Source organism: Vulpes lagopus, chromosome 12 (genome assembly GCF_018345385.1).
Source record: "Vulpes lagopus strain Blue_001 chromosome 12, ASM1834538v1, whole genome shotgun sequence".
NCBI lineage: Eukaryota > Metazoa > Chordata > Mammalia > Carnivora > Canidae > Vulpes > Vulpes lagopus.
Window position 1 is genome coordinate 70399283 of NC_054835.1, and position 19632 is coordinate 70418914.

General features: G+C 40.6%; 1 protein-coding gene and 1 pseudogene across 6 annotated transcripts in view; one reads left to right on the forward strand and one right to left on the reverse strand.

Annotated features, from left to right (window-relative positions):
- Positions 1 to 19632, forward strand: part of CRACD (capping protein inhibiting regulator of actin dynamics) — a 277301-nt gene that overhangs the window by 41782 nt on the left and 215887 nt on the right. The window lies entirely within an intron of this gene.
- Positions 11857 to 12454, reverse strand: LOC121472980 (annotated as a pseudogene).

The following is a 19632-nucleotide window of genomic DNA, read 5'->3' on the forward strand; positions in this document are numbered from 1 at the left end:
AGAGAGAGACATAGGCAGAGGAAGACGTGGGCTCCCCATGGGGAGCCTGATGCAGGACTCCATCCCAGAACCCCGGGATCATTCCCTGAACAGAAGGCAGATGCTCAACCATGGAGCCACCCAGGGATCCCAAAGCACTGTTTTGTAATGACTTATAATTGGTGTTATTAGGTAAGTATTTAATGTATTAAAATACCTTTCATGGGCAGCCTGAGTGGTTCAGCGATTTAGCACCGCCTTCAGCCCAGGGCCTGATCCTGGAGACCCGGGATTGAGTCCCATGTCAGGTTCCCTGGATAAGGCCTGCTTCTTCCTCTGCCTGCGCCTGTGCCTCTCTCTCTGTCTCTCATGAATAAATAAATAAAATCTTAAAATAAATTAAAATACCTTTCATAACTACATTAAAAGAAATGATAGTAAAAACAGGAAGGAATTACCTCCAAGTGGTAGCATTTGCTAGACATATGACCATTCATCTGGCCCATAAAATACTGTTTTTTAAGATTTTTTCTTAAATTTAAATTCAATTTGTTAACATACATGCTCATCACATCGTGTGCTCTTCTTAATGCCCATCACCCAGTTATCCCTCAGATATAGTTTAAGCAATTCTAAATCATACATTATTTGTAGGCAGCAAAGAACATTGGATCTGATATTAAACTGCAGCAGATTTTTACTTGTCTTAAGGACTTGCTATGGTATAAGTCCAAAGATCGATGTCACCTCTGCCTAAGAAGTCTTACACAATTTTTAATTTTTTTTTGCAGTGTTACTACAATGCACGCATGTTATTACATGGATGATTAAAGATTCTTGTTTGTTAGATACTCTCTGATTATAAACTGTAGAGTGGCTCCTGCTTTCATAGAACCTCCTTTGAACTTGATTATGGTGCATGCTGTGGTAGATGGTGGTAGCTTGCCAGCTCATTAATAAGGTGTTTTCTAGATGAGGTAGTTAGAAAATACAGGCCTTTCTCTCATCAGATAGTTTCAGTAGCAAAGTCAAAGTGGTAAGACTTAAAATATTTACTACTTGTTTTTTTTTTTTTTTTTTTTAACTTTTAAGCATGCTCCTTGCTAGGCATGGCATGGAGCCCAGTGTGGAGCTTGAACTCATGATCCTGAGATCAAGACCTGAGCTGAGATCAAGAGTTGGATGCCCAACCCGTGGAGGCCACCCAGGAACCCCAGGAATGCTCAGTTGGTTAAGCGTCTGACTCTTGATTTCAGCTCAGATCATAATCTCACGGTTGTGAGATCAAGCCCTGCCTCAAGGTCTGTACAAGATGTGGAACCTGCTTAAGTTTTTCTTTCCCTCTTCATCTGTTTCCCCCTTCCTCTCTCTAAAAAATAAAAAATTTTAGAAAGCACCCATCCTTTAGTGGTCAGCAACCAGCACACCACCCCTTTTTAAAATTTTTTTAAAAGATTTTATTTATTTATTTATTTATTTATTTATTTATTTATTTATTTTTAAATTTTTTTTTTGATTTTTTATTTATTTATGATAGTCACACACACAGAGAGAAAGAGAGAGAGAGAGAGAGAGAGAGAGAGAATGAGAGAGAGAGGCAGAGGGAGAAGCAGGCTCCATGCACCAGGAGCCCGACGTGGGATTCGATCCCGGGTCTCCAGGATCACGCCCTGGGCCAAAGGCAGGCGCCAAACCGCTGTGCCACCCAGGGATCCCAGATTTTATTTATTTATTCATGAGATACACAGAAAGAGGGAGAGAGAGGCAGAGACACAGGCAGAGGGAAAAGCAGACTCCATGCAGGGAGCCCAACGTGGGACTCGATCCTGGGACTCCAGGACCATGCCCTGGGCCGAAAGCAGGTGCCAAAATGCTGAGCTACCCAGGGATCCCCATCACCACACCTTTTTAAACAAAGACAACTGATACGTTCAGAGTAGAGATGTCTTTTTCTTAAAAAAAAAAAAAAAATTCCTAAAGTGTATCATTTCTCAAGCTATATTAGATCTGTACAGCATTTTCTCTCTTATCCCAGTTATTTCCTTAGATCAAATTAAACACCTGCATGATGTCTTTTGTTCAGATTCTTTGATAGCAACATTTTGTACTTAGCATTACTTTGCCTAAGACCCACCTAGGTGATCTGTGGAGAGTGTATCACGTTTATTTTTAATGATCAAGGCACTTGTGCAGGGTGACAGCTAGAAAAAAAAATCTCATTGAAATAGAATGCTCAGGTAAAAGGGCTAATTGGTTTTCTGATAAAAGCAGTTTTTGTTTCCTGTCTTTATTCATTCAGCTATAGGAGGTACATGCTTAATATTTGTGGTATAATGATGACATCATGGAAAGTTAAATAATATGTTAATGTAAAGCATCAGTATAATAGATTTAACAAGACATTGAATCAAATTAATGCTATGGAGTCATAAAGGAGAAATATTGTTGTCGGCTAGAGTGGTAAGGGAGGCCTTTGGGAGGACTGTAGGATTTTTTTTGTTCATCCATTCATTTATCACATGTTTATTTATTTAATTAAAAAATTTTTTTAAATATATTTATTCATGAGAGAGAGAGAGAGGCAGAGACACAGGCAGAGGGAGAAGCAGGCCCGTGCAGGGAGCCCGACATGGGACTCAATCCCGGGTCTCCAGGATCACACCCTGGGCTGAAAGCGGCGTTAAACCGCTGAGCCACCCGGGTTGCCCCATTATCACATGTTTATTGAGAGCTTACTAAATTCTTTCTTGGAACTTTGGGAATACAGCGGTGTTCTTACTAAGTTCTATATATGTTCTCTAGAAGTTGTGTAAGTTCTATGTATTGGGAATATAGCAGTGGACAGGATTCAGCAGTTCTCTGCTCTTGAAGTGTTTACATTCTGGTGGGGAGAACAAGACATAAAAAGAAAACATCAGTTTTACAAGAAATATCTGAAAATGGCCCTGTAGAACTTTTTTTTTTTTAAAGATTTTTAAATTTATTTATGACAGACACGGGGGTGGGGGAGGTGCAGAAACACAGGCAGAGGGAGAGGGAGAAGCAGGCTCCATTCAGGGAGTCCGATGTGGGACTTGATCCTGGGTCTCCAGGATCACACCCCGGACCAAAGGCAGCGCTAAACTGCTAGGCCACTGGGCTGCCACCTGTAGAACTTTAATACAGAGTGCTAAGATTGCATAGCTTGAGAGGATACTTTAGATTGTTGGCCAATATAGGGTGCTTTAAAGAGGTGACATTAAGCTGAGACCTGAATGATAAGGAACCAGCCATCCTGTGATGTGTATGTTATAAGCAGAGGGGCATCCAGTGCCCAGACCCTTAGGCAGAAAGGAGCTTGATATGTTGGAGGGACAAAAAGATCAGACCAGAAAGGTTGGTAGGAACCAGATGATGTTGGACCTGTGTTTTTTGATGAGTTTGGATTAAATGCTAATTGCAGTGGTAAGCCATGGGAGGGCTCTAAGCAAAAGAGGGCCATGAGCTGGGTTTTTTAAATCTTACTTTATTTACATCCAGTTAATTAGAATATAGTGTATCATTAGTTTCAGATGTAGAATTCATTTATTCATCAACTGCATATAGCACTCCGTGCTCATTACATCACATGCCCTCCTTAATGCCCATCACCCAGTTACCCATCCCCCTACATAGAGCTGGTTAATTTTTAAAAATTTCATTCTGGATGCTGTGTAAAGAATGGATTTAAGGAAGGCAAGAACAGAAGCAGGGATACTAATGAGGGACAGCTGTAGAAATCTAAGCAAAAGACTATGGTGTCTTTTATGAGGAAGGTGGTAGAGGGGAATGCAGTGAAATGGATAAATTTGGGATGTGTTTTGGTATAGAGCCTATAGGACCTGCTAATGGATTTGAAATGGGACATGGGGGAAATAGAAATCAGGGATGACTTCTCAGTTTCTGGTAAGCAACTGGGTAAATGGTGATGAACTTTATTTATTTATTTATTTATTTATTTATTTATTTATTTATTTATTTTTATGATAGTCACAGAGAGAGAGAGAGAGAGAGAGAGAGAGAGAGGCAGAGACACAGGCAGAGGGAGAAGCAGGCTCCATGCACCGGGAGCCTGACGTGGCATTCGATCCCGGGTCTCCAGGATTGCGCCCTGGGCCAAAGGCAGGCGCCAAACCGCTGCGCCACCCAGGGATCCCGGTGATGAACTTTAAAGAAAGGCTTGGATTTGGAGGGAAAGAGCCAGGAATCTCAGTTACGGAGGTAGCAATAGACATGGCTTATGAGTAGGCTTTTGGATTTGGTAAAAACAAAACTTTTATTCAATGCTTCCAAGAACAGAGGACATCAAATTCTACTTGATAAATTGAAAACTGTTATAAATGTATAGTTTTTCTCCCTACATCATGAGTTGTCAGAAGTAGTAGACCAGAAAGGTTGGGGAAATAAAGAAAGTGGAAAATAGAAACAAGAGGAATAAACAAATGAGTAAGACACAGAGATGGAGAGATACAGAAAGAAAAATTACAGACAAAAAAAAGACATTCAAAATTAGAGACGCAAAGGATATGCATATGCACATAGATTCTCTACACTTAGAGCTACAGAGATATAAAGGAGGTCAGAACATTTTTCTTTTATTGTAATTAACTATAGAAGTGATGCTCAGATACCGGCCAAAAGCAGATGAGACAAAAAAACCTTTGCAAAAGGAGGAAAATAACCTTATTTTATCTTTTTTTTTTTTTTTTGCTAGAGAGGATATTGCACCCTGAAATACTTTCAGGATGAAATGGTTTTTATAATTTGTTATTAGTTAAGGGGGCAGGTTGAATAATGATCTGAAAAATATATCAGTGGCAAAGCAGAATTTACTTTTGTAAAGAAAAGAGACACCTCAAAGGGGTTCTTTCTCCTTAATGGAAAAAGTAACAAATTAACTTTCAATTAATGGGTAAAGTTGAGCTATGAGAAGAAACACATAAATACACAGTGAATATATACATACATTCTACATCATACTATACCCTAAACCCATCTAAATTTCTTGATGTAATAAGTAGTTTCCATTTAGACTAGAAAAACACTTTGAGATATTTGTTTGAATATTGTAAATAGGATCTGTATTCATGCTAGATCCATTGTTTATTTTCTTTAAAATTGGTTATTGGTTAAAAATGTGTTTACTAGAAATCCACAGAACTTACAAATGAATCAGTTCAGAAGGGAGATACGAGTAACAAGATTTTTAAGGTAAGTATATTATTAGAAGTCCAAGAAACACACTATGTGTACTATTAGAGGAAATAGATTATCAGGACCTCCACTCTGCTTCCCTCCAAAAGGCCGGTGAAGCTCAATCACAAATAATAAAAATAATTGAGAGAGTTTAAGCTGTGGAACTACATTGGGTTGAAAAGTCAGGAACTGTGCATGGCTGAGGATTTTTCTTTCTTTCCTTTTTTTTTTTTAAGGTAACCTCTACACCCAGTGTGGGTCTCAAACTTATAGTCCTGAGATCAAGAATCTCCTGCTCCATCGACTGAGCCAGTGAGATGCCCCACAATTTTTCTTTTTATCTCTACCCTTTCCTCCTTTTCTCTGTTCCTTCCTCCTTCTATATCTCCTTTTCTTTTTTTAAAATATTTTATTTATTCATGAGAGACACACACAAAGAGAGAGGTAGAGACACAGGCAGAGGGAGAAGCAGGCTCCATGCAGGGAGCCCTATGTGGGATTCGGTCCTGGGTCTCCAGGATCACGCCCTAGGCTGAAGGCAGTGCTAAACCACTGAGCCACCCATTTTCCTTCTTCTTTTCTTTTTAAAATTCTTACATTTCCTCAAGAGGACATTCAGAGGACACTTATTTAAAACATTACACATGGGTTCTGTTATTTTTGAATATGTCCCAGTATTTCTGTGAAAAAACTGGACTAGATTTTCTAAAATCTATTAAAATAATACTATGAAACTTGCATTTATCCTCTTTTCTTGGCTTCTTGCCTTTTAGGATATTTATGACAATGTTCATAGTACTATTAGCATCAGGGCCAGCTCTACTGGCTTCAGGACAGAACGAGGCCATGGGCGATGAGATATGTTTGATGAGATGACTGGCGATATATTAGGATTTATAAAGACAGACAAAATATCAGTACTTATTAGCGAATGAAATTAAATGTCTGCCACAGAGGAGTTCTGTATGAATGGTCATTCAGAATAGAGAGCTACAATAGAAAATAGTCTGTTTGTTAGTATGGAAAGTTTTATGCAGGAAGTATTACCGTTTGAGTTTTCCTTGGAAGTTTTGAGGTGAGTTTTGATTATTACGCATAACTTGAAAGGTTGAGTGAATGGTTTACATATGATGAAACTGTGTAATGTATTGAAAGAGAAACATTTTGACCTGAATTGCGTTTAAACTACACAGCAGCTGATGCCTATGGATTGCCACATAGCTGTTCAGCTAGGTTTTATATGAGAATGGGGGTGGGTAGAGTGGAGTGGAGTGCTGATGCTTTCTTGGCCAAGAACAAGGCATAGTTCCAGACATACCTTCTCTACAAACACCTTTACACAGGTGACAGGAGATTAGATTTTAGGAGGCACTTTAAGAGGAAGAGAAGAGGGGATCCCTGGGTGGCTCAGCGGTTTGGCGCCTGCCTTTGGCCCAGGGAGTGATCCTGGAGTCACAGGATCGAGTCCCATGTCGAGTCCCATGTGAAGCCCCGGGCTTCCGGCATGGAGCCTGCTTCTCCCTGTCTCTGCCTCTCTTTTTCTCTCTCTATATCTATCATGAATGAATGAATGAATGAATAAATAAATCTTTAAAAAAAAAAAAGAGAGGAGAGTGGACATGGAGAGTCTGAGAGATGTGTTGCCCATCACTAAATATTTTCCTCCCATTTGATACTACTCACCTAGGAGTTCTTGAAAAATTAGTAGTAGTATTTATTTAGTTTATTTATGTGGCTCTCATGAATACCCTTAACAACTCCCTTTTTACCTTCAAGTGGGAATTACTGCCAGTCTGTATTTGGCTGATGGTCATATCAGCACTAAGTGTGGTGGTTGAGAGAGCTCCCTGGGCCAAGGAAACAATTGTATAAGCTCTCCTGCTAATCAGCTGTGTGCCCTAAAGAAAGCCTCTGCCTTGCTGGGGACCATAGTTTTCATCTATAACAGGAGTTGAGAGCCTTTTTTGTAATGTACCAGAAAGTAAGTGTTTTAGGCTTCCCAGGCCACATGGGATCTCTTGAATATTCTACTATTCTACTTTGGTTTTACTTGTTTGTTATAACCCCTAAAAATATAAAAACCATACTTAGCTCCTGGGCCATACAAAAGCAGATTGTGTGCTGGATTTGATTCCCTCGCCTAGGTTGCTGACCCCTGATCTATGTAATAGAAAAGGAGGGGGGAAAAATAAAAAGGAAGAATTTGAACTGGCAGTTTTTAGATGTAGGACTGTGAGGAATAGCACGCTAAAGAGTAGATTCTGAGAGCAAGAGTTTTTGTTTGCTTGTTTTTTTGTTTTAAATATGTTTTTTCATGACATAATTTCTCTTGTAATTTTCTTGGTTTTAAATTTGATTCCATTCTTACCTCCGGTTCTTCTGTTCTCCAAATATATTATTACTTACTATTCTGTAGTAGTCATCAAATTTCTTCTTGCATACAGATTGCTAGGAGAAGGAAACAGGTTAGAGGAATGGCTGTCTTTGCAGATGGAGATGTGACCTTTCCCTTACAGAAAGGGAAGTGGCCTGTTGTATTGCTCCTGGAGGCCTGAGCAAAGACCTGAGTATTAAACAGGCCGACCCCAGCAACTCTGAATTCTGGGAGGGACCTGGGAATGGCAGGGGACGGCTGGGAGTGAATGTTAAGAAAGACTCCAATTCTTCCTTTCTGATAATGTTGAATGTTTTTACTCACACTTAACCAACGGTCCAAAGCTCTGTTTAGAGTCTCCTTGGCCTATTTTGGAATGTGATGACATTTTGGTTTCCTGGAAGACAAGACCCCGAAGAGGGCACTATGGACCACATGCCCCAGAATCCCCCCACAATATATCCGTGTCCTGTGCTCCCTCCTACTTTTCTCCTCTTCTCTGCCCACTTAAGTGATTTCCACAGCAGTCAGGAGCTGTCCAGTCACATCGCTTTCCCAACATGTGAGTTTCTCCATTGTGGCTTTTGGCAGGTACAGTTGGTGAATTGCATGTGGTCCAATTATTGACTTCAGCGCTTTGATTCTAGAACCACTTTGAACATTTTCCTTCTATCCTCAGGCAGGCACATTTGACAAGAAAGCCTACACCAAGCTCTACTTTTTTGCCTTCTGTTTACTTCCCTACCACAGTAATTGGGTAATGGCTCCTAACACTCCACAAAAATGCTCTCTGTCTCTTTTTTCCCTTTGGAAGGCTCACTGGTGATTTTGGCACTGATACATGGAATGGACACTTTTTTGATCTTTTCCTAACTGAACATCTTTGTTGCAAGGACACTGTTGGCCATTGGCATACAGTGAAATGCTTTATTACCAGGTTTCTTGGATCCTTCCCATGTTTTTTGCCACTCCTTCCCCTGCAGCACTGCCCTGGTTTTACCCCTAACCCCTCTGTCCACCCCTCTAATGTTTCAGTTTTTCAGAGTTCCTTCTAAAACTCTCTTCTACATGCTCCATTTATTTTTGAGGTGTTAACTGTCACCTCCATGCTTGTGGCTGTCAAATGTGTAATCCATCTCTACCTTTCCCCTAACTTTACTCTCCTTCATCCTGATGCTTGACAGACATCGTAGAATTCACTTCACATCAAACTTACCCCAATGCCTTTTTATTATTATTTTTTATTTATTTATTTTTAAAGATTTTATTTATTTATTCATGGGAGACACAGAGAGAGAGAGGCAGAGACACAGGCAGAGGGAGAAGCAGGCTCCATGCAGGGAGCCTGACGTGGGACTCGATCCTAGGTCTCCAGAATCAGGCCCTGGGCTGAAGGCAGCGCTAAACCGCTGAGCCACCCGGGCTGCCCCCCAATGCCTTTTTAAAACCTGAAGTCACTCAGCCAGAAGTGTGAACATCTTTGTAGACCTACATGTTTCTCTATTTTTTTAAAAAAGCTTTTTAAATTTTTTTTTAATGATTTTATTTATTTATTCATGAGAGACAGAGAGAGAGAGGCAGAGACACAGGCAGAGGGAGAAGCAAGCTCCATGCAGGGAACCCGACATGGGACTTGATCGCCGGTCTCCAGGATCAAACCCTGGAGGTGCTAAACCGCTGAAGGCGGCACTAAACCGCTGAGCCACCTGGGCTGCCCTAAAAAAAGCTTTTAAGAATTTTTTATGTATTATTTCTTAAAGATTTATTTATTTATTTGAGTGTGTGTGTGTGTGTGTGTGTGTGTGTGTATGGGGAGGGGCAGAGGGAGAGAGAGAGAGAAAGAGAGAGAATCTTCAGCAGGCTCCCTGCTGAGCACAGATCCCAATCCCAGGACCCTGACATCATGAGCTGAGCCAAAATGAAGAGTCAGATGCTTAACTGCCTGAGACACCCAGGTGTCCCTACCTGTTTCTCTTTTGGTCACTTCCTTCCCTACCTAATTGTTTAGCAAATTATGCTGATTTTATCTCCTAACTGCTTCTCCTGTGTCTCTCCTCTCTGCTACTGCGTTATTAATTCAGGCTCTCATCCTGCCTTTCTGCTTTTTCTCTAAAATTTTGTTTTTCTTAAATCCGTCCTTCCCTGGGTAGCCATACCGAATATTCAAACCTGTTGCCATGTCACAGTCCCTAAAATTCTTCAGTGGCTAACAGAATAAAACCCAAACTCTTTAGCATGATCCAGCTCCTCTACCTCTCCAGACCCGTTTCTTGATAATCTTTGTCCACTTTACCTTCCAGTAATGCCACATTTTTAGAGTTCCTGGAGCAGTACTTGCACTTTCATGTTTCCATGCCTTTCCTTGTTTTGCTCCTTTTGTCCTTGCTAATTTCTATGTGTACTTCAAAACAAAGTTTAGATTTGTTCCCACACATTATGCATCCCTTTCTCTTAACCACTTTTATTGAAGTGATCTGTTGATAGCTCTGTGTCTGTGGATGGCACTCCTCCAAGACAAAGGAATCCTGTTTGTCCCTCATTGAATCCCAAAGCTTTCCTCTCATTTAGCCCTTATGACAACCCTAGGCAGTTGATATTATTGTGCTTGTTCTATAGATGAAGAAACTAAAGGTCAAAAGAAGCTAAATAAGTATCTTGCTGGGACGCCTGGGTGGCTCAACGGTTGAGCGTCTCCCTTTTGGTTCAGGGTGTGGGCTCCCCACAGGGAGCCTGTTTCTCCCTCTGCCTGTGTCTCTGCCTCTCTCTCTGTTTCTCATGAATAAATAAATAAAATCTTATTAAATAAATAAATAAATATCTTGTCTAATAGCACATAGATAATGTAGCAGGAGTGTAAGCGATTGGTCAGTATTTACACAGACTAGCTACACATTCAGAATGAAACAATAACTTGCATTAATTGTAAGCTTAAGAAATACTTTTGCCAACATTATCTTGTGACTTTTTGGACAATGGATAGAATCGTAGGTTTGGCATTAAAGGCCTAGGTTAAAATATTGTTTTGGCCATTTCTAGCCAAACTGATTCATGCCAGGTTACCTCCTCTGAGCATTGCCTCATCTTACTTAAAGCAAGCATAATAATAATTGAACAAGTACTGCATGTGGAAGTGCTTTTGTAAGGGGTGTACAAATATAACTTATTAGTTTTTCACTTGAGTTTACATATATGGATACACCTCAGAGAACAGATTCTGGCCAAGTTATCCTTATTCTTTCACAGTATTGTACCTCAGCCTGTTTACTTATAAATTAGAGAGATTTTCCTTTAGTTGTGAAGAATAAATGAATTAGTGTTTAGTGCAACAAGGAGAGTGCAACACTTAGAATGCCTGGTATAAGTTTAGGAGTACAAATGTACATGCCTTAAAAATCTCCTACCTTAATTTGAAGTAGGATTTCATGTGCCGGATAAATTGGGTCAGTCTTTAAGTGAAAGGAGCTGTATTGCTCCAGCCACAGAGCTTCTTATCCTGCCTTTTGTTAGCAGTAAACATGATGCTTCCCTCTCCCTCTCTGCTCTGTTGCTGCTTTTGTTACCGGAGGGTTCACTTTGCAGATTTTTTTTCTGAGCCCTATCACTTTTCTTGATAGAATGTCTGCTGTTAAGTTGCCACCTATGGGCATTATTTCCTGTAGGGAACCTAGCCGGTGTGTGTATAAGAATCATTCAGACAAAGTCATTTTGGTGAGAATATTACAGGATTTTATGGTCTGCAACACTGGGTTCCCAGTTGAATTGCTTCAAGTACTTACCTATAAAGGAGAAGGTTTTATTTCATGGGCTGAGTTTCAAGTTATCCTTAATTTGTATAAAAAAGTTCTTGATGAGAAGTTTTACATTTACTATATATCTTCACTTGAAAATTTTATTTAAAAATGGTTTCATTTATTTAACAGAAATACATTGAACGGCACCTATGTGCCAGAAACTACTCTGGTGAGGGGATTGAGTAGAGACACACATTCTCCCTTCCTTGAGTTTATGTAGTAATCTGGAAGGTATACTTTTTTTTTCTCCGTTAAAGTTTAATAGAAACAACAAAAGATCAAAAGTGATGCCCTGCTACTGTACACATCAGTTGGCCTGCCCCATAGCACAGCTCAGACCATTCTCTCCAGAGGAAGAAAGGCTGGCCTCCCCAAACCCTGCAGGAAAGGCCTGTCTTGTCCCATACCACATCTGCACAGAGTCTAAAGTCTTGTTTTAAGCATGACAGTAGTACAAAAAAAGATTCTGTTTTCATGGATGCCCACTACAGCCCGGCCCTAAAATGGCGAGGCGCTCACTTCTGCTTAGAGAAATATTCTTTGCTCTTCTGGACATCAGGCTTTATGGTATCACTGCCAGGCTTCCAGCCAGCTGGGCACAATTCCCCATGCTTGTCAGTGAACTGGAAGGCCTGAACCAGTTGCAGAGTCTCATCCACAGAGTGACCAACAGGAAGGTCATTTACAGTGATCTGCCAAAGGATACCTTTATCAATGATAAAGAGGCCCCTGAACAAGATGCCTTCATCAGCCTTTAAGACTCCATAGTCCTGAGCAGTGGTATGCTTGGGGTCTGATACCAAGGGAATGTTCATAGGTCCCAGTCCTCCTTGTTTCATGCCAGGTGACAGAAATGAGAATCCACAGAAGCACCAATCACTTGACAGTTGCGTTTCTTAAATTCTTCTGCCCTGTCACAGAAAGCAATGATCTCCGTGGGGCACACCGAGGTGAAGTCAAGAGGATGAAAGAAGAATACGATGTATTTTCCTTTGTAGTCAGACAGGCTGAGGTCTTTGAACTGGCCATCTGGCATAACAGCCGTGGCTTTGAAGTTGGGAGCAGGATGCCCAATTTTGGCATTTCCTGAAGACATCTTGTTATCAGCAGCACTGAAGAGAATAAGCGCCGAAGACCAGTCAGGAAGAAGATGCTGGAATGTATACTTTAAATGAGTTAGTTACATTCACATGTGATGACTATAATGACAAGGGAAATGCAGGGTTCAGGGAAGTTGTAACAGACTGTTGCAGGGTCATTTGCCTCACACCCCTTTTCTAGGATCACCGCTTATACCCAGTCATCCACCTACTTATTGTTAAAGCTGACCCAATGATGGGATCATGGTTGATTGGTTCAAAGGTGAGCACCTGTTAAGCCAGGCCAATTACTTCTCCCCCAGGAATTTTTGAAATGTAATGGAGGTGGGGATCCCTGGGTGGCTCAGCAGTTTAGCGCCTGCCTTCGGCCCAGGGCATGATCCTGGAGTTCCTGGGATCAAGTCCCGCATCAGGCTCGCTGCATGGAGCCTGCTTCTCCTTCTGCCTGTGTCTCTGCCTCTCTTTCTGTGTCTCTCTCATGAATGAATAAATATAATCTTTAAAAAAAAAAGAAAAAAAAAAGAAATATAACAACAGAAAATCCAAGGACTTTCTGGATGTCTAAACATGGGAGCTCTTAGGGCTGCCAGAAGGCCTGGAGGAGGGGAAAAAGCCCCAGTAAGAGCATGGGAGGAAATGAATCTGAAACTCAGAGGTATGGAAACCAGAGACAGATAGAAAGTTCTGGCAGCATTTGGGTTGCTGGTTAGAGGTCTTTGTGAGATCCAACCTGGGTACCCAGAATTTTTAAAATAAATTTCCCTTTCTTTTTTTGCTTAAGGTTGTTTGGGTTGAATATGTGTTGTATGACACCAGAGCACATACAGACATGTATGGCTTGGGAACCTAACCCAAATTAAGGAATCAGGGAAAGCCACTTGCAACATATGTTTACACGGTGTTTTATTTCTAGTTAGATTCCCTGGTTAGCCCATAAATGATTGTTTAACCCCTAGTGTATCTAGAATTGATTTTTGTTTTTCCTTAGAATGGATGGATTCATTCATTCATATTGAAGACCTGGTATGTTCTAGGGGCTAGGCATTGGAGAAGTAAAAATATTTACAATGTACTGCCTCTGAGGAGCATTTGCTCTCTACTAAACCTCTTGCCTGTGTTGTCATACGCAGACACAGGCTAATCTGTGAAACTAACTTCTATATGATATTATGTCTATGGTAAATGCATTTACTAGTTAGTGGGGAGAAAAATTTGTGCCCTTTATTGCAGTTCATTAATGCAATGAATATTTTTTTGAATACCTTTTATGTGTCAGGCACTGTTCCAAGCTCTGGAAATAGTGATGAAGAAAAGGTTCTGCTGTTTTGAAGCTTAAATTTTAGTTGGGGGAGATGGGCAATAAACAGGGAACAAGAGGCACCTAGGTGGCTCAGTCAGTTGAGTGTCTGCCTTTGGTTCAGGTCATAATCCCGGGCCCCTGGGATGGAGTTCTGCATTGGGCTGAACAAGGAGCCTGCTTCTCCCTCTCCTATCTGCTCATTCTCTCTCTATCTCTGTCTCTCTCAAATAAATAAATAAAATCTTAAAAAAAAAAGTGAACAAATAAGCAGAAAATTTACTCAATGGCATGTGCCATGAAGAAAAATAAAAGAAGATCCCCTAAGTGATGTAGCCAGTTAAGCATCTGACTCTTGGTTTTATCTCAGGCCGTGATCTTAGGGTTGTGAGATCAAGCCTGTGTCAGGCTCTGCACTCAACACGAAGTCTGCTTCAGATTCTTTCTCTCCTTCTCCCCCCATGCCCCACTCGTGCTCTCTTACTCTCTGTCTCTCTTTCTAAAGTAAATAAATCTTTAAGAATAAAAAAGAGAATGCTGTGGACAAGGGTGACTGAGGAATGGGGCAGTGGAGAGTGACTTAGGGATCGGAGATGATGTCACTATAGAAGGAGCTTTTCAGCTGAGATGCACCTGAGTCAGGGAAAGAAGGGAACAGGGTGCTTCCAGAAATGTGCTTCTCCATCAGCTATGAGATGGGGACTACTGGGTCCTGAGGAGCAATCCCTTTGGTATAGGCATGGACTGTCCCAGGTAGAGGCCTGGACTGACAAGTAGCTATGGGTGGCATTTGAGCACTAAATGTGACTGGTCCAAATCAAAATGTTCAAGGGTTAAATGTATACTGGATTCTGAAGACTTAGTATGAAAAGAAAAAATAATGTATTATTAAAATATTAATATTGAGTACACAATTGATATTTGACATAATTATATAAATGATTAAAATAAATTTCATTGGTTCCTTTTACTTTTTTAATGCGACTGCTAGAAAATTCAAAATTGTACCTGTGACTCGTGTTGTTTTTCTGTTGGACAGCACTGGTATGGGTGAATTAGCCAGTGCTTTGGACTTAGACTGATGGAGGTTTGAGTACTTACTGGGGTGTTGTAGTGTTTTTTTTTTTTTTTTTAAATTTTTTTTTTTTTTAATTTTTTATTTATTTATGATAGTCACAGAGAGATAGAGAGAGAGGCAGAGACACAGGCAGAGGGAGAAGCAGGCTCCATGCACCGGGAGCCCGACGTGGGATTCGATCCCGGGTCTCCAGGATCGCGCCCTGGGCCAAAGGCAGGCGCCAAACCGCTGCGCCACCCAGGGATCCCTTTTTTTTTTTTTTTAATCAAATTTCTTTTTTTTTTTTTTTAAAGATTTTATTATTCATTCATAGAGACACAGGGAGAGAGAGAGAGAGAGAGGCAGAGACACAGGCAGAGGGAGAAGCAGGCTCCATGCAGGGACCCGACGTGGGACTCCATCCCCGGTCTCCAGGATCATGCCCTGGCAGCGGCTAAACAGCTGCGCCATCGGGGCTGCCCTGTTGTAGTGGTTTCTGTATTTTTTATTTTATTTTATTTTATTTTTTACTGTGGACAGTTTACTTGATTCTCCTCAGTTGGTTTTCATCTATAGTGGAGCTAATCATACTGTCTTGTAGAGTTGTCTTGAGGATTAAATCAGACTTCTGTGTCTTCTGTGACTTCTGTGTCTTCTGTGTGCCAGGCACTGGGAAGTCATGATGGCCTGATTTAGAAATGTTAGTTCCTTTCCCCACTCTGTGATGTGACATAAGTTAGGCCTGCCTTGTGGGTACTTGAGTTGGTTCGGAACTAAGGAGTGACTGTTGAGAAATTGCTTTACAGGTTTATGACACTATATATATTGATTTGCATTTTTGCCTTGTATTTATTCTCGTCTTACAAATAAAGAGATTACATTTCTAGCCAGGTTGGCCCTGTAGAGTTCCCTAGGCACACAGAACCTGGCCTCCTGTTTCCTGCCTCCCGGCTAACTATCCTTCCTTTGAATGGCTGTCGTTTTTCTCCACAAGGTAGGTGAGTTCTTCCACTGGAAGCCCTGAAAAGGAATTCTGCTGCCAGATTCCATGCCAAAGTGATGCCTTATCTTCTAAATGTCGTTGACTCTTGTTCTACAAAAGTGACAGTACCAGAATCCTGAAGACCTTGTTTATGCTTCAAGAGATTAGGTAACCAGAAGCCCTTCTGGCCCAAGGCCATGTAAGATAGTGATTGGTTGGAAGAGAATGCTGATGCCTTTTATTTTGGCAGAAACTCAAAGGCTTTTCCTTCCTTGGTGGTCTCTCTTTCTCTGTCAGTAATGTAAGCACCGTTGCTGGCACGTCCTGGGCTTCAGGTTTGGGACACTGGCAATTAAAATGATTTGGTTCCAATAGGGAAACTTTAAAATGATCTCATTTGGAAGACTGAATGCGGCTTCTTGTTAAGATCGGAAGTCAATTGCATAGCATGGACAAGTTTGCCTAAATTTTAGTTCAAGTGTTATTTATTGACCCTGGTGTTAGAAAAAATGGTTTTCTATCTTTCTTTTTTAAAGATTTATTTGAGAGAGAGCACATGAGAGTGAGCATGGGGTGGTGAAGGGGCAGAGGGAGAGGGAGAGAATCTTGAGCAGATTCTCCACAGAGCATGGAGCCTTGAACCCAATGTGGGGCTTCATTTCACAACCCTGAGATCATGACCTAAGCTGAAATTAAGAGTTGGCTGCTTAACCAACTGAGCCACCCGGGCATCTCGGTGTTTTACTATCTTATTAAATATCTGAGGGATTTGAAAATTGTATTTGGAAAACTATTCTAAATACAGTGAAAACTGTGTTGGCTTATACATATATGTTTTCTTCCACTAATTACTTGCTTCCTTTGAATCCTTGTGTCTCAAATTGCTTACACTATCTTCCCTAACAGGTCTTAATAATGTTTGCAACTCCACTCCATTGGCTACTGCAGTCCTTTGACTGGAGATGTTGGCATAAGAAAATATAGGAGAAATTTATGTATAATGATCTATGCATTTATATTCATTTATATGTATTCCAGAATTCCATATACATTTAACAGAATTCTCTGAAATCTTAAAAATTATATTTCTTGTAGTAAAAGCAAAGAAATGTAATTATTTTATGTACTGATTTATATATCCACCAGTAGAGGAAGAGGTACAATTTATCTACATCCTTATCACCATTCATTATTGACAGCTTGATTGTTGCCCATTTCATGAGAATAAAATGATATTTCTTAGGATTTTTGACCTGTTGGATCTTCCCCTCTGTGAATTTGCTCCATCATCAGTGTTATTCATTTACCATTTGTGATTTGGTTTTGTTTTTTGCCTTCTAGTTTCAAGGAAATCCTTATATATTGTGGATCTTCTCTCTGTCAGTTCTTTGTCTTTTAGCTTTGTTCATATTGTCATCAGTCAGGAAGAAGTAAGGAACCTTAACAGTTTCTTCCTTTATGATTGATAGTTTTTTTTTTTTTTTAAGAAATGGCATAAAGCTAAATGTGAGTTGAGAATGGTATTTTAAACAAGATGTTAAAATAGAACTAATAAAAATATTGATAAATTATATTACATCAAAGTTTAAAACATAATGTATAGTTTAAATCCTATCATATTCTCATTCTTTCATTCATTCAACAAATATTTATTCTCCACAGTGTGCCAGGAACTTTCCTGGGCTCTGAGGATATAGCTGTGTACAAAAATCCCTATTCTCTTTCACTTCCATTTTGGTCACAGGGACAAAAATAAATTTAAAATCAAGAACATGCAGTTTAGGCATGCCTGGGTGGCTCAGTAGTTGAGCATCTGCCTTTGGCTCAGGTCATGATCTCAGGGTCCTGTATTGAATTCTGCATTGGGCTCCCCTCGAGGAGCCTGCTTCTCCCTCTGCTTATGTCTCTGCCTCTCTCTCTGTGTCTCTTATGAATAAATTTAAAAAAACTTAAAAAGGGGATCCTTGGGTGGCTCAGCAGTTTCACACCTGCCTTTGGCCCAGGGTGTGGTCCTGGGTCCCGGGATCGAGTTCCATGTCGGGCTCCCAGCATGGAGCCTGCTTCTCCCTTTGCCCCTCTCTCTCTCTCTCTCTCTCTCTCTCTATCATTAAAAAAAAAAAAAACCTTAAAAAAAAAGAACATGCAGTTTATCAATACTGTCATTATCACAATGGGGAAATATCAATGACTGCCATAGAGAAACAGGGAAGGGGAATGTGGGAGTGTTACAGTTATAAATAGAATTGTTAGGGAAGCCTCACTCAGTAATGTTTGGGCAAAGACCTGAAGAAATCAGGGTTGTAGCATGTGGCTGTAATGGGAAAGAGTAAACTAAGCTGAGGACAGAGAGGGTGGAAAGGCTCTGAATTGATGGTGTGCCTGGCTTGTTCAAGGAATAGCAGGACTGGGTGGCTGGAGTGGAGTTAGGTAGGGGAAATGTAGTGGGAAATGAGGTAACCTGGTACCCTCATGTGAGACCTTGAAGGCCATTGCAAAGACTTTGGCTTTTTTGGAAAAAAAAAAAAAAAGCCACCTCAGTGGGATGGAAAGTCATTGGACGATTCTGACAGAGAATGATATAATCTAACTTTAAGGGTCACTTTGATGTCTGCATGGAGAATAATAAGGGGCAGAGACCAGGTAGGAGGCTCTTGCTTATATAGTTGAAACATAATGGTCTGTTGGAGTGATGAGAAGTAGTCAGATTTTAGATATGTTTTTATATATTTCATATTTTTCAAAGGTAGAACCAAGAAAATTTGATGATGGTTTGGATGTGGGAAGTGAGAGAAAGACAAGAGTCAAGGATGATGCTGAAGTTTTCTGTCTGAGCCATTGGAAGTTTGGAGTTGCTATTTATTGAGATGGGGAAGATTGTGGAAGGAGCAGGTTTGGAGGGGAAGGTCAGAGGTTCAGCTTTGGGCATATTACATTGGAGATGTCTATTAGCTATTCAAGGAGAGTTGGTAGAGGTTGCAAAGGAATATATGAGGTTGGAGTTCAGGGGAGAGAACCAAATTGGAAATAAACATTCAAGAAGCATCACTATATGCTGAATAGTTGGTATTTAAAGGTATGAGACTGGATGAAGTTACCCAGAGAATGAGTATAAATTATGAGAAGAAGAGACTCAAGATCTGAGCCCTGGACTACTTCAATGTTTAGAGGCTTGGGACATGAGGAAGACTCAGCAGAGACTGAGAAAGTCTCCAGTGAGGTAGTGATGAGGAAATTCTGGAGCCAAGATAGTGTTTCGAGAAAAGAAGGAGCAATCCACTGTGTGTGTGTGATGCTGCTGACAGGAAAAGGATAATGAGGACTGAGAATTGACCATTGGATTTAGCCATATGAAGGTCATTGGTGACATAAAGAAGAGCAGTTGAGTGGAATGGTGGTAGAGACAGACTTACTGGAATAGGTTTAAGGGATAGTCGAAGGATCTGAATTGGAGACAGCAAAGAGAGACGGCTTTTTAAATTTTGCTGTAATGTAGAGCAGAGAAATGGGGCAGAAGTTCTAAATGGAGACAAAGAAGTTTTTTTTAAGATGGGAAATATAGCCTGTTTATATGTTCCAACATATGCCAACTGGATGCTTGAGTGGGAAAATTAATGATGTAGGAAAAGGGGGGAGAATTGGTGGAGCCTGCTCTGTTGAGTGGCTAAGAGTGGATGAAGTCTGATGTACAAAGTGGAGTGGTTAGCCTTAGGAAAATGGAAACATCATTCACAGTAGTAGGAGGGAAGAGAGAATACCATACATGCACCCAGCTACAGATAGGCAAGTGGATGCAGTGGTGAGAGCTTGTGGAAGTTTTAGAGAAGCAGCATTTTCATTT